This window comes from Chiloscyllium plagiosum, unplaced genomic scaffold, assembly GCF_037043375.1.
Source record: "Chiloscyllium plagiosum isolate Xiang-an unplaced genomic scaffold, Cpla_swu_hap1 HiC_scaffold_22, whole genome shotgun sequence".
Taxonomy (NCBI): Eukaryota; Metazoa; Chordata; class Chondrichthyes; order Orectolobiformes; family Hemiscylliidae; genus Chiloscyllium; species Chiloscyllium plagiosum.
This window is the reverse complement of record NW_028270160.1, coordinates 62,963,392-62,975,430: the sequence shown is the minus strand read 5'-3', so window position 1 is coordinate 62,975,430 and position 12,039 is coordinate 62,963,392.

Sequence of the window (12,039 nt, the reverse complement as noted above, 5' to 3'; positions counted from 1 at the left end):
GAAGGAAACACTGGGGGGGGGGGGAAAGAGGGGCTGTTCATCTGGCTCCCCATCCTGGTGTGCTACTAACTGGGTCATCTACTGGAATCTCATTTTAAGGTGCAACTTTAACCACAAAAATACTTAATTTAGTATATGCTCTAGCCACAAATGCACAAATTGGGCACTGTCACTCAGCAGACGTTACAATTGGACAGAGAGCTTCTCATTGTGTGGTTATTTGAGGAGAAAATAGATCATGCAAAAACTCAAAAGTAACACACACTCAGCATATACACATAATAGGTCAAAACAATCATTCTGCCTGGCAGATGACTAATGAGAAATATTGGATGATCTGGTAAATTACACAGCAATTGTAACTCCATCCAAAACTTCAACCTGTTCAACAGAAAGCTAATGACAGCCCATCATGTTGATTAGTTTGTTGGATCCAATAAAATTCACTGTTGTGAGCATAGAAAGCAAGTTAATAAGATTCGCATTGATAATGATCAGACCTTCCTAACCAATGTGTTAGCATTTACTGCAAGTGAAGCATATTTAATATGAGCAGGAGTTGGCCATGGAGCCTGCTCTGCTATTCAATCATGGCTGATGATCTCCTTCAATGCCACCTTCTTGTATCTCCAATCTCAATGTATCTCGTAACTAGAATCTATCAATCTCTGGTTTGAAAAATGTCAGTGACTCAGTGTAGACAATTTCAAAGATTCACCAGCTTCAGTGAAGAAATTTCTTCTCCTCTTGGTCCTAAATGGTTTATCCCTTATGTAAAATATTAAACAGTCATAGTAAATAAGTTCATAATAAAAAATAGTTACAATTTTAAAACAATCAGGCTGCAGTATTGTGATTGAATATTTGATGAATATTCTGTTTCTACATATAAATTTTCTGTTGAATATTACAGAAACTGCTACTCAATTACAAGTACTAAAAATTGCATTTATAAAGTGACTTTCATAAGCTAAGGATGTTCCAAACTGTCCAATAATTAAGTACTATTTGAACAAGTCATTTGGTGATACAGAATTTGAAATTGTTGAAAGGACATATCTGGTCAAAGCTTTTCATCTTGAATATATCAGTGCAATTTGCAAGAAATACCAAAGTAAAGGAAAAACATTTATTGGGAGAGTAATGCTGAGTGGTTAGTAAGCACACTGACTGGTACAGGAATTGACACGGAGAATGCACAAGTCAATGACGGACTGTTAACTGCCAGGCTTTGTTTAGATTTTAAACCAGGTGAGTAGACTCCAAATTGATTCCATTTGTTTGAGAACCTACTAGAGAACGGTAGTCACCTATTTTGTTAATAGGAAACAAACATAGTGAGTGCACAATCTCTTTTTTGTTATTTCAAAAATACACTTTATTCATTAAATATTTTGATGATCTGTACAATTGGTCATGCCATACATACGTAAGCATTCCATTTCTTTGCATACAGAGACAGAGTAATCATTCTTTTATATAGGTCTGTACGACTACTATCCACATATTTAGCTGGGGGGGTCAGCAGAGCCCCCGTACTGCGTCGGCCCCCTGTGCTTAGGCAGGCAGACACCTCCCTTTGCCTGTAAAAGCAGCACGATGGATCACTACTTAGTACTGCTGCCTCACAGCACCAGGGACCTGGGTTCGATTCTACCTTTGGGTGACTGTCTGTAGGCAGTTTGCATATTCTGTGTGTGTCGGTTTCCTCCCATAGAGGATGCAAATTAGGTGGGCTGGCCTTGCTAAATTGCCCATGATGTGCAGGTTAGATGAGCCAGGAGAAAAGACTGAAGCCAGTCTTAGTGGGCGGCCCGGTGGTTAGCACTGCTGCCTCGCAGCGCCAGAGACCCGGGTTCAATTCCCGACTCAGGCGACTGACTGTGTGGAGTTTGCACGTTCTCCCCGTGTCTGCGTGGGTTTCCTCCGGGTGCTCCGGTTTCCTCCCACAGTCCAAAGATGTGCAGGTTAGGTGAATTGGCCATACTAAATTGCCCGTAGTGTTAGGTAAGGGGTAAATGTAGGGGTATGGGTGGGTTTCGCTTCGGCGGGTCGGTGTGGACTTGTTGGGCCGAAGGGCCTGTTTCCACACTGTAATCTAATCTAACCTAATATAAATGTGAGATGTTCTTCATTGGGTCACTGCGGACTTTATTGGCTGAATGGCCTGCTTCCATACTGTAGATGTTCTAGGAACTAACCTTATGTATTAATGAACATAGGTTCCAGTACATATCATGAGCACCTGACTAGATGTCAGTGTTTTTTTTTTACAGAATATTAGTAAATGCTGTCCAATCATATAATCACATTTAATGCTGGACCCTTATTAATTTGGAAGTGCAAATTGGTTGGGTATAACTAATCTCAACAAAATGTGCATTTTTTCCAGCAATACGTTATGAAATGTTAAAACAGAAGAAAGCTGGCAGCCAATTTGCAAACAGCAATCCAAACAGTTTTTGATATCAACCAAGATTTGTATTTCATGGTAATTCTGGGGAAGAGATAGTACAGTATTCAGAATTTTCTGCACCTATGATCTATGGGGCCTTTTATTTCCTACTGTGGTTTAAGACTGTGTCTAAATTGGAATCGTACATTCCCACAGCTTCGATTCTATGCTCGCATCACTGAAGAAAAAGACTGAAGCCAGACAGTGATAGAGGTGAGTCATATCCCAGGTTATGCAGCAGTCACCGAAAAGAAGCTTTCTATATATTAAATACAACATTGAACATGCCTCAGAAAGTGTTAATTATATTTAAGTATACATCTGCCACTGTTACGTGTTCTACTTTGTTATATGGTGGACTTTACAATCTAATAATGGTTGTCATAAACCTAGCACCCATTCTGGATGAGGCACATGCCAAACAGCTGGGGAGATCATGTCGAATCAATTTAATTGAATTTTTCATAGTGGTAACAAGGTGTATAGATGAGGCTAGTGCAGCTGATGTAGTCTGCCTGGACTTCAAGGCTTTTGGCATGAATTTACAGGGGAGAATGGTCGCAAAAGTCAGGATCTGCAAGGATCCAGTACAATTTGATAAATTCAAGGCAGAGGGTAATGGTTGAAGGGTTTTTTTTGGTGACTGCAAGTCTGTGCCTAGTGGCATACCACAGGGTTTGGCACTAGGTCTCTTGCTGTTTGTAGAGTACAAAGATGATCTAGACATTAATACTGGAGGTGTGATCAGGAAATTTACAAATGTCACAAAAATTGATGGCACGGAGGAAAGTCTTAAAAACTAGGGACGATATGAACAGGTTGGTCTGTTGTACAACAGCAAATTTGAGAGGAATAACAAGACAAGGGAATACACAATGAATAGTAGGACCCTAGGTAGTACAGAGCATCAGAGGGATCGCATGCCGATAGATCCTGAAGGCAACTGGCAGTTGGATAAGCTGGTTAAAGCAGCATATGAGATACTCGTCTTTATTAGCTTGAGGTACTGAATGTAAAGCAGGGAGGTTATGATGAAGCAGTATAAAAATTTGGCTAGGCCACAGCTGACGTACTCTGTGCTGTTCTGGCCAGCACAGCATAAAAAGGACATGACTGAATTAAAGAGGGTTGCATGGGCTGGAGTGTTTCAACTACAAAGGCTGGGGTTATTTTCCTTAGAGCAGAAAAGACTGATGAGGGAACTAGAGTGAAGTATGCAAAATTGAAGGGAAAGGTAGGGTATACAGGAAGAAACCTTTTCTCTTATTTAACAGGTCAATAGTCAAAAGCCATAGGAAGCAGCATGAAGATTTGAGGAAAATGTTTTTCAGAGAGGGTAATGGTTGTTTGGAACTCACTGCTTGCAAAGGTGATAGAATTCACACCTCAACATTTAAGAAGTATTTACATGAGTACAGTACTTGAAACACTATAGCAAAAAAGACCAAGGGACAGGCGCAGGAACATGGGATTAGAGTAGGTAGGTACTTGATGACTGGCACAGATAAGATGGGCTAAAGGGCCTCTTTAAACTCTGATAGTCATTCTGCACTGTACCACATGCACAGCACCCTCCCTGCTTCAAACTATAATCTAAAACAAACAAAGCTGTCCACAACCTTTAAAATGCAAACACTTTTAAAAATGTCTACTTTAGATTTTTTGGTGTGGACTTCAGTAGCATATCAATCAGCTTACTCCCTAACAATGGCCTCATTACATCTGCCCACCTTGTGTTCCTCTACTGATGACCAGAACTTCCTCTTGAAATTATTTCCCCTTGCTTTGCCGCTACCCATGTGTAAGTTTTATTAAAACCTATTTATTCAAGGGCATTATCTCCAATTCCTTTCCTTCAGCTTGCTGTCTATTCATAGAATCAACAGAATTCTTACAGTGTGAGAGCAGGCTATTCAGCCCATAAAGTCCACACCAACCCTTCACAAAGAGCAGCTCACCCAGACCCATTCCCCTATCCCTGGCTAATCTACATAGCCTGAACACCCCTAGACATTATGCAGAAGCAAAGAGGTTCTTCTGCAGCTGTACAGGGCCCTGGTGAGACCACACCTGGAGTATCGTGTGCAGTTCTGGTTTCCAAATTTGAGGAAAGACATTCTGGCTATTGAGGGAGTGCAGCGTAGGTTCATGAGGTCAGTTCCTGGAATGGCGGGACTACCATACGCTGAAAGACTGGAGCGACTGGGCTTGTATACCCTTGAGTTTAGAAGACTGAGAGGGGACCTGATTGAGACATAAGATTATTAAAGGATTGGACACTCTGGGAGGAAACCAGAGCACCCAGAGGAAACTAAAACAGACACAGGAAGAATGTGGAAACTCCACACAGACAGTTGCCCAAGAGGGAAACTGAACCAGATCCCTAGTTCTGTGAGGCAGCAGTGCAAACCACTGAACCACTGTGCTGAACCCATACTTTACTGTGAAGCATTCTCAGACATGTTTCCTCCTCACCTGGCAAACACCCAGTTAATTGAAGCCAAGCGTAAACAAATGAAATTACAAATAAACTCAAAACATCAATTCATTCTAACCTTAAAACTAAGTTTTGAGTTAGAATAGTTAGCTTATAAAATCTCACGATAGACATCAACTATTCAACCATCTTCCATGGAATTTTGCGGGTGTAGCACAGTGACAATTTGCTCTGCAACTTTTATAACTGAACTTTAACCATAGCTTTAATTTATGCTGGCACTGTTAAGTACAGGAGGAAGGAAGGAAGGAACAATATTGTATCATTGAGGTGGAGTAGGGAGAAAAGTGGTTGAAATGATGCAAATGCACTAGTTGGGCTGATGGCCTGTTTCCAGGTTGTGAATTCTGGAATTGTCGAAGAATGAGATGTAATCTAGAGGATTCCAAGAGGCTTGATAGGGTAAATGCTGAGAGGATGATTCCCCACAGGGGAGAGTCTAGGACCAGAGGGCATAGTCTCACAAATAAAGGAGAGCCACTTTAATGCTGAGACGAGGATGAATTTCTTCTCCAGCGATCTTTGGAACGCCTCGCCACAGAAAGCTGTGGGGGCAGAGCCCATATGAATATTTAAGGCTGAAATAGAAAGCATCTTGCTCCACGAGGGAACAAAGGGTTAGGGGGAAAACGCAGGAAAATGGACACAAGGAATATTTCATATTGAATGGCAAAACAGGCTTGATGGTCCAAACGACCCACTCCTGGTCTCATTGCTTACAGGTCATGCAAGGTATGTTTATATGCCATAATGATGAAACTGCCCACTTCTAGCCTTGAGAGATGCAGAAACAGAACCTGAAAGATATTCGTGCATGTAAGTATTGAACTCCTTTCAAAACCAGAAAAGGTAGATTGTTCATTGGTCAACAATTCAGTTCAGAAAGAAGGTCACAACACATTGTGACCATGCAGCTTTTGGGAGATTCAATTGCTGATTTAAAAAAAAATCCTTTCATGCATTGTGGGTGTCATTGGCTGGGCCAGCATTCATTTCCATCCCTAGTTACCCTTGAGAAGGTAGTGAGCGCGGTTAGGAAAGACATTCCTGGATTTTAACCCAGTGACAGGGAAAGACTGGCAATATATTTCCAAAGTGATGAGTAGTTTGGAGGGGAATTTGCAACTGGTGTTTCCACATGCCTGCTGTCCTTATCTTTCTAGATGCTAGCGGTTGTGGGTTTGGAAGATGCTGTCGAAGGAGGAGATTCATCCGAGGAGCAGGACAATTGACGTTTTGGGCAAAAGCGCTTCATCAGGAATAGAGCCAGGGAGCCTTCAGGGTGGAGAGATAAATGGAGGGGGGTGCTGGAGAGAAGGTAGCAAAGAGTACAATAGATGAAGGAGGGTGGGGATGAAGGTGATAGGTGGAAAGGAAGGTAGGCAGGTAAGACAGGTCACGGGGATGGTGCTGAGCTGGAAGTGTGGAACAGTGGTGGTGGGGGGGATGAAGGGGAAATGAGGAAGCTGGTGAAATCCACATTGATGCCCTGGGGTTGAAGTGTTCTGAGGCGGAAGATGAGGCGTTCTTCCTCCAGGCGTCTGGTAGTGAGGGAGTGGCGGTTAGGGAGGCCCAGGACCTCCATGTCCTCGGCTGAGTGGGAGGGGGAGTTGAAACGTTGGGCCACAGGGTGGTGGGGTTGATTGGTGCGGGTGTCCCAGAGATGTTCCCTAAAGCGCTCTGCTAGGAGGCGTCCGGTCTCCCCAATGTAGAGGAGACCGCATCGGGAGCAACAGGTACAATAAATGATATTGGTGGATATGCAGGTAAAACTTTGATGGATGTGGAAGGCTCCTTTAGGGCCTTGGATGGAGGTGAGGGAGGAGGTGTGGGCACAGGTTTTGCGATTCCTGCAGTGGCAGGGGAAGGTGCCAGAATGGGAGGGTGGGTTGTTTGGGGGGCGTGGACCTGACCAGGTAGTCACGGAAGGAACAGTCTGTGTGGAAGGCGGAAAGGGGTGGGGAGGCAAATATATCCCTGGTGGTGGGGTCCGTTTGGAGGTGGCGGAAATGTCGTCGGATGATGTGGTTTATGCGAAGGTTGGTAGGGTGGAAGGTGAGCACCAGGGGGGTTCTGTCCTTGTTCAACCCCATGGCATCAATGTGGATTTCACCAGTTTCCTTAATTCCCCTTCCCCCACCTCATTCCAGCTCCAACCTTCCAGCTCAGCACCACCCTCATGACCTGTCCTACCTTCCTTCCTTTCCACCTCTCCACTCCACCCTCCTCTCTGACCTATCACCTCCATCCCCACCCCCATTCACCTATTGTACTCTATGCTACTTTCTCCACACCCCCACTCCCCCTCTCATTTATCTTTCCACTCTGCAGCCACCCTGCCTCTATTCCTGATGAAGGGCTTTTGCCCAAAACATCAATTGTCCTGCTCCTCGGATGCTGCCTGACCTGCTGTGCTTTTCCAGCACCACTCTACTTATATGGCTAGTCCAGATCAGTTTCTGGTCTGTGGTAACCCCCAGAATGGTGAGTGAAAAGACTCAGGGTGGTAATTTCATTGAATCTCAAGAGGCGATGGTTAAATTCTCAATGTGTGACACAAATGTTACTTGTCACCTTTTAGACTAAATTTACATATTGTCCAAGTTTTGCTTCATTGAAACATGAACTACTTCAATGATAGGAATTATGAATGACTGTACAATGATCAGAACCATCGACAAATATACCTCAAATCATAAGGACAGAAGTGCATATGGTCATTTAAGAAGCAGCTGAAGATGTTTGAGCCAAGCATCCTACTGCAAAGAGATCTTAGAATGCAGATGTCTGACCACCAAGAACCACAACCAACATCTTTTGTGCCAGCTATGATTCCAACCAACAGAGAAATTTTGTCCAATTCCCACTGACTCCAGTTTTGCAGGGTATCTTGATGTAACACCCAGTCAAATACAGCCTTCATTTCAAGAGTAGTAACTTTCACTTCAAGATTTCAGCCCTTTTGTTCATATTTGAACTAAGTCTGTAATGAACACAGGAGTTGAATGGCCCTGGTGGAAACCAAACTGGGCATTACTGGGCAAGTTATTGTTAAGCAAGTACTGCATGGACAATGACACCTTTGATTTGAGAGGATGAAATTGGTGAGGGTGAGGTCAACTATGTTTTCCTTTGTTGGTTCCCTCACAACCTGCCAAAGGTTCAGTTTAGCAGCTATGTTCTTTAGAACCTGACCTGATCAGTAGTACAGCTGCCAAGAAACCCCATACCCAGGGTACACTTTGCCCACCTCATTCCTTCCTCCAAGTATTGTTCAACATGGAGGAGTACTGATTCATCAGCCAAGGAAGGAAGACATATGATAATTTGCAGGAAATGTTTTTGACCATGTTTGGCCTGGTGCTGAGGGACTTCATGGGGTTCAGAGTCAATGTTGAGGATTCACAGGGCAACTCCCTCCCAACTATACACCACTGTGCCACCTCTGCTGGGTCTGATGATGGGACATCATTTGGAAGATATGATTCTATGAGTGAGACTATGTCAGGCTGTTACTTGATTAATCTCAGAGATAGCTTTCCAATTTTGGCACCAGTCTTCAGATGTTTGTCAAGACGATTTCACAGAATTGGCAAAGCTATGTTTGTTGATGCCTTTTCTGGTGCCTAACTCAAAACCAGGTAGTCGCCTGGTTTCTGAGAGACTTTCTAATGATTTTCACAAGTCAGTTGTAGATGGCAGGGAAAAGTTAACCATATTGCTGTTGGTCTAAGGTCACATGTAAGCCCACCAGATAAGGACATTGGTAACTTTCCCTAAAGGACATTAGCGAACCAAACAAGTTTTTCAGTCAATTGACAATGGATTCACAGCAATCATTGGACTCTGGTGAATTCAAAGTTCTCCATCTGCCATGGTGGGATATGAATGCAGAACACTGCCTGTGTCTAGTGGTAATACCACTCAGCCATCTCCTGCCCTGTTCACTGCCTATCATTTGACAGTCATTCAGCAGCCATCCCCTTCGTTTTGCCAATCGTACCCCTGATTACCCCACCTGCATTTGGTGGCCCTCCACATTTGTTGCCACTCCACTCCTCTCCACAATGTCCAGAACCACCCCAGATCCTTGGCAAATCCTCATTTGCCAGCCCACCTTCCCTGACCACACCAAACTTGGTACCATCTCCCCATTTCTAAACATCTCTCCTCTCAAATCCCCATTCCCAATCTGTCTCAGCCATCCTCGCAGACTTCAATCACTCCCCTCCCACATACTCCCCACTCCTCCATCTATCCCCCACCTCTCCCTACCTCCTCCCCAAAGCCCCACCCCTCCTTCTCCCCCAATCCAGAGTCCTTACTCCCAATGCCCTTCCACCTCTCACACACCCCCACCCCCCTCACACACCCCCACCCCCCCGCACTCCCCCACCTCCCCGCACTCCCCCACCCCCCCGCACTCCCCACCCCCCTCGCACTCCGGCACTCCCTCCCCACCGCCACCCCCTGCCCCCCTCACTCTCCCACCCCCCTCGCACTCCCCCACTCCCTCCCCCACCCCTCTCGCACTCCCCCACTCACTCCCCCACCCCTCTCGCACTCCCCCACTCACTCCCCCACCCCCTCGCACTCCCCCACTCACTCCCCCACCCCCTCGCACTCCCCCACTCCCTCCCCCACCCCCTCGCACTCCCCCACTCACTCCCCCACCCCCTCGCACTCCCCCACCCCCTCCCCCACCCCCCTCGCACTCCCCCACTCCCTCCCCCACCCCCCTCGCACTCCCCCACTCCCTCCCCCACCCCCCTCGCACTCCCCCACTCCCTCCCCCACCCCCCTCGCACTCCCCCACCCCCTCGCACTCCCCCACTCCCTCCCCCACCCCCCTCGCACTCCCCCACTCCCTCCCCCACCCCCCTCGCACTCCCCCACTCCCTCCCCCACCCCCCCTCACACTCCCCCACTCCCTCCCCCACCCCCCTCGCACTCCCCCACTCCCTCGCACTCCCCCACTCCCTCCCCCACCCCCCTCGCACTCCCCCACTCCCTCGCACTCCCCCACTCCCTCCCCCACCCCCCTCGCTCTCCCCCACTCCCTCCCCCACCCCCTCGCACTCCCCACTCCCTCCCCCACCCCCCTCGCACTCCCCCACTCCCGCCCCCACCCCCCTCCCCCACCCCCTCTCACTCCCCCGCCCCCTCTCACTCCCCCACTCCCTCCCCCACCCCCTCTCACTCCCCCACTCCCTCCCCCTCACACTCCCCCAACCCCCTCTCACTCCCCCAACCCCGCCCCCTCACTCCCCCAACCCCCTCAATCCCCCAACCCCTCCCCCTCACTCCCCCAACCCCCTCTCACTCCCCCACCCCCAACCCCCTCACACTCCCCCACCCCCAACCCCCTCCCCCACCCCCTCCCCCTCTCGCACCCCACCCCTCCCCCTCTCGCACCCCCACCCCTCCCCCTCTCCCACCCCCACCCATCCCCCTCTCCCACCCCCACCCCTCCCCCTCTCCCACCCCCACCCCCTCTCACTCCCACTCTCCCACCCCTTCTCACTCCCACTCTCCCTCACCCTCTCACTCCCACTCTTCCATTCCCACCCCCACCACCACCGCCTCTCACTCCCCCTCTCCCACCCCCACCCCCTCCCCCTCTCCCACCCCCACCCCTCCCCCTCCCACTCCCCCACCCCTCCCCCTCTCACTCCCCCTCTCCCACCCCCACCCCCTCCCCCCCTCACTCCCCCTCTCCCACCCCCACCCCCCCTCACTCCCCCTCTCCCACCCACACCCCCTCCCCCCCTCACTCCCCCTCTCCCACCCACACCCCCTCCCCCCTCACTCCCCCTCTCCCACCCCCACCCCCTCCCCCCCTCACTCCCCCTCTCCCACCCACACCCCCTCCCCCCCTCACCCCCTCCCCCCCTCACTCCCCTCTCCCACCCCCACCCCCTCCCCCCCTCACTCCCCCTCTCCCACCCCCTCCCCCTCTCCCACCCTCACTCCCCCTCTCCCCCCCCTCACTCTCCCTCCCCCACCCCTCTCCCCCTCCCACCCCCTCCCCCCACCCCCTCTCACCCCCTCCCCCCACCCCTCTCACCACCCTCTCCTCCCCCCTCCCCCACCCCCTCTCCCCCCCCCACCCCCTCTCCTCCCCCCACCCCCTCTCCCTCTCCTCCCCCCACCCCCTCTCCCTCCCCCCACCCCCTCTCCCTCCCCCCACCCCCTCCCTCCCCCCACCCCCTCCCTCCCCCCACCCCCTCTCCCTCTCCTCCCCCCCCCTCTCCCACCCCACCCCCCTCTCCCCCCCCACCCCCTCTCCCCCCCCCACCCCACCCCCCCACCCCCTCTCCCCCCCCCACCCCACCCCCTCTCCCCCCCCCACCCCCCCTCCCCCCCTCCCCCACGCCCTCTCCCGCCCTCCCCCTCCCCCTGCAACTCCCCCTCTCCCACCCCCACCCCTTCCCACTCTCCCACCCCCTGCAACTCCCCCACTCCCACCCCCACCCCTTCCCCTTCTCCCACCCCCTGCAACTTCCCCACTCCCCCACCCCCACCCCTTCCCCTTCTCCCACCCCCTGCAACTTCCCCTTCTCCCACCCCCACCCCTTCCCCCTCTCCCACCCCCTGCAACTCCCCCTTCTCCCACCCCCACCCTTCCCCCTCTCCCACCCCCACCCCTTCCCCTCTCCCACCCCCTCCCCCTCCCACTCCCCCTCTCCCTCCCCCACCCGCTCCCCCACTCCCCCACCCCCTCTCCCACCCCCACCCCTTCCCCCTCTCCCACCCCTTCCCCCTCTCCCACCCCTTCCCCCTCTCCCACCCCCTCCCCCTCCCCCACCCCCTCTCCCCCACCCCCTCCCCCACCCTCTCCCCCTCTCCCACGCCCACACCCTCCCCCTCTCACACACCCTCCCCCTCTCACACACCCTCCCCCTCTCACACACCCTCCCCCTCCCCCTCTCCCACCCCCACCCCACCCCCACCCCCTCTCCCCTCCCCCTCTCCCACCCCCACCCCACCCCCACCCCCTCTCCCCTCCCCACCCCACCCCCACCCCCTCTCCCCTCCCCCTCTCCCACCCCACCCCCCTCTCCCACCCCCCTCTCCCACCCCACCC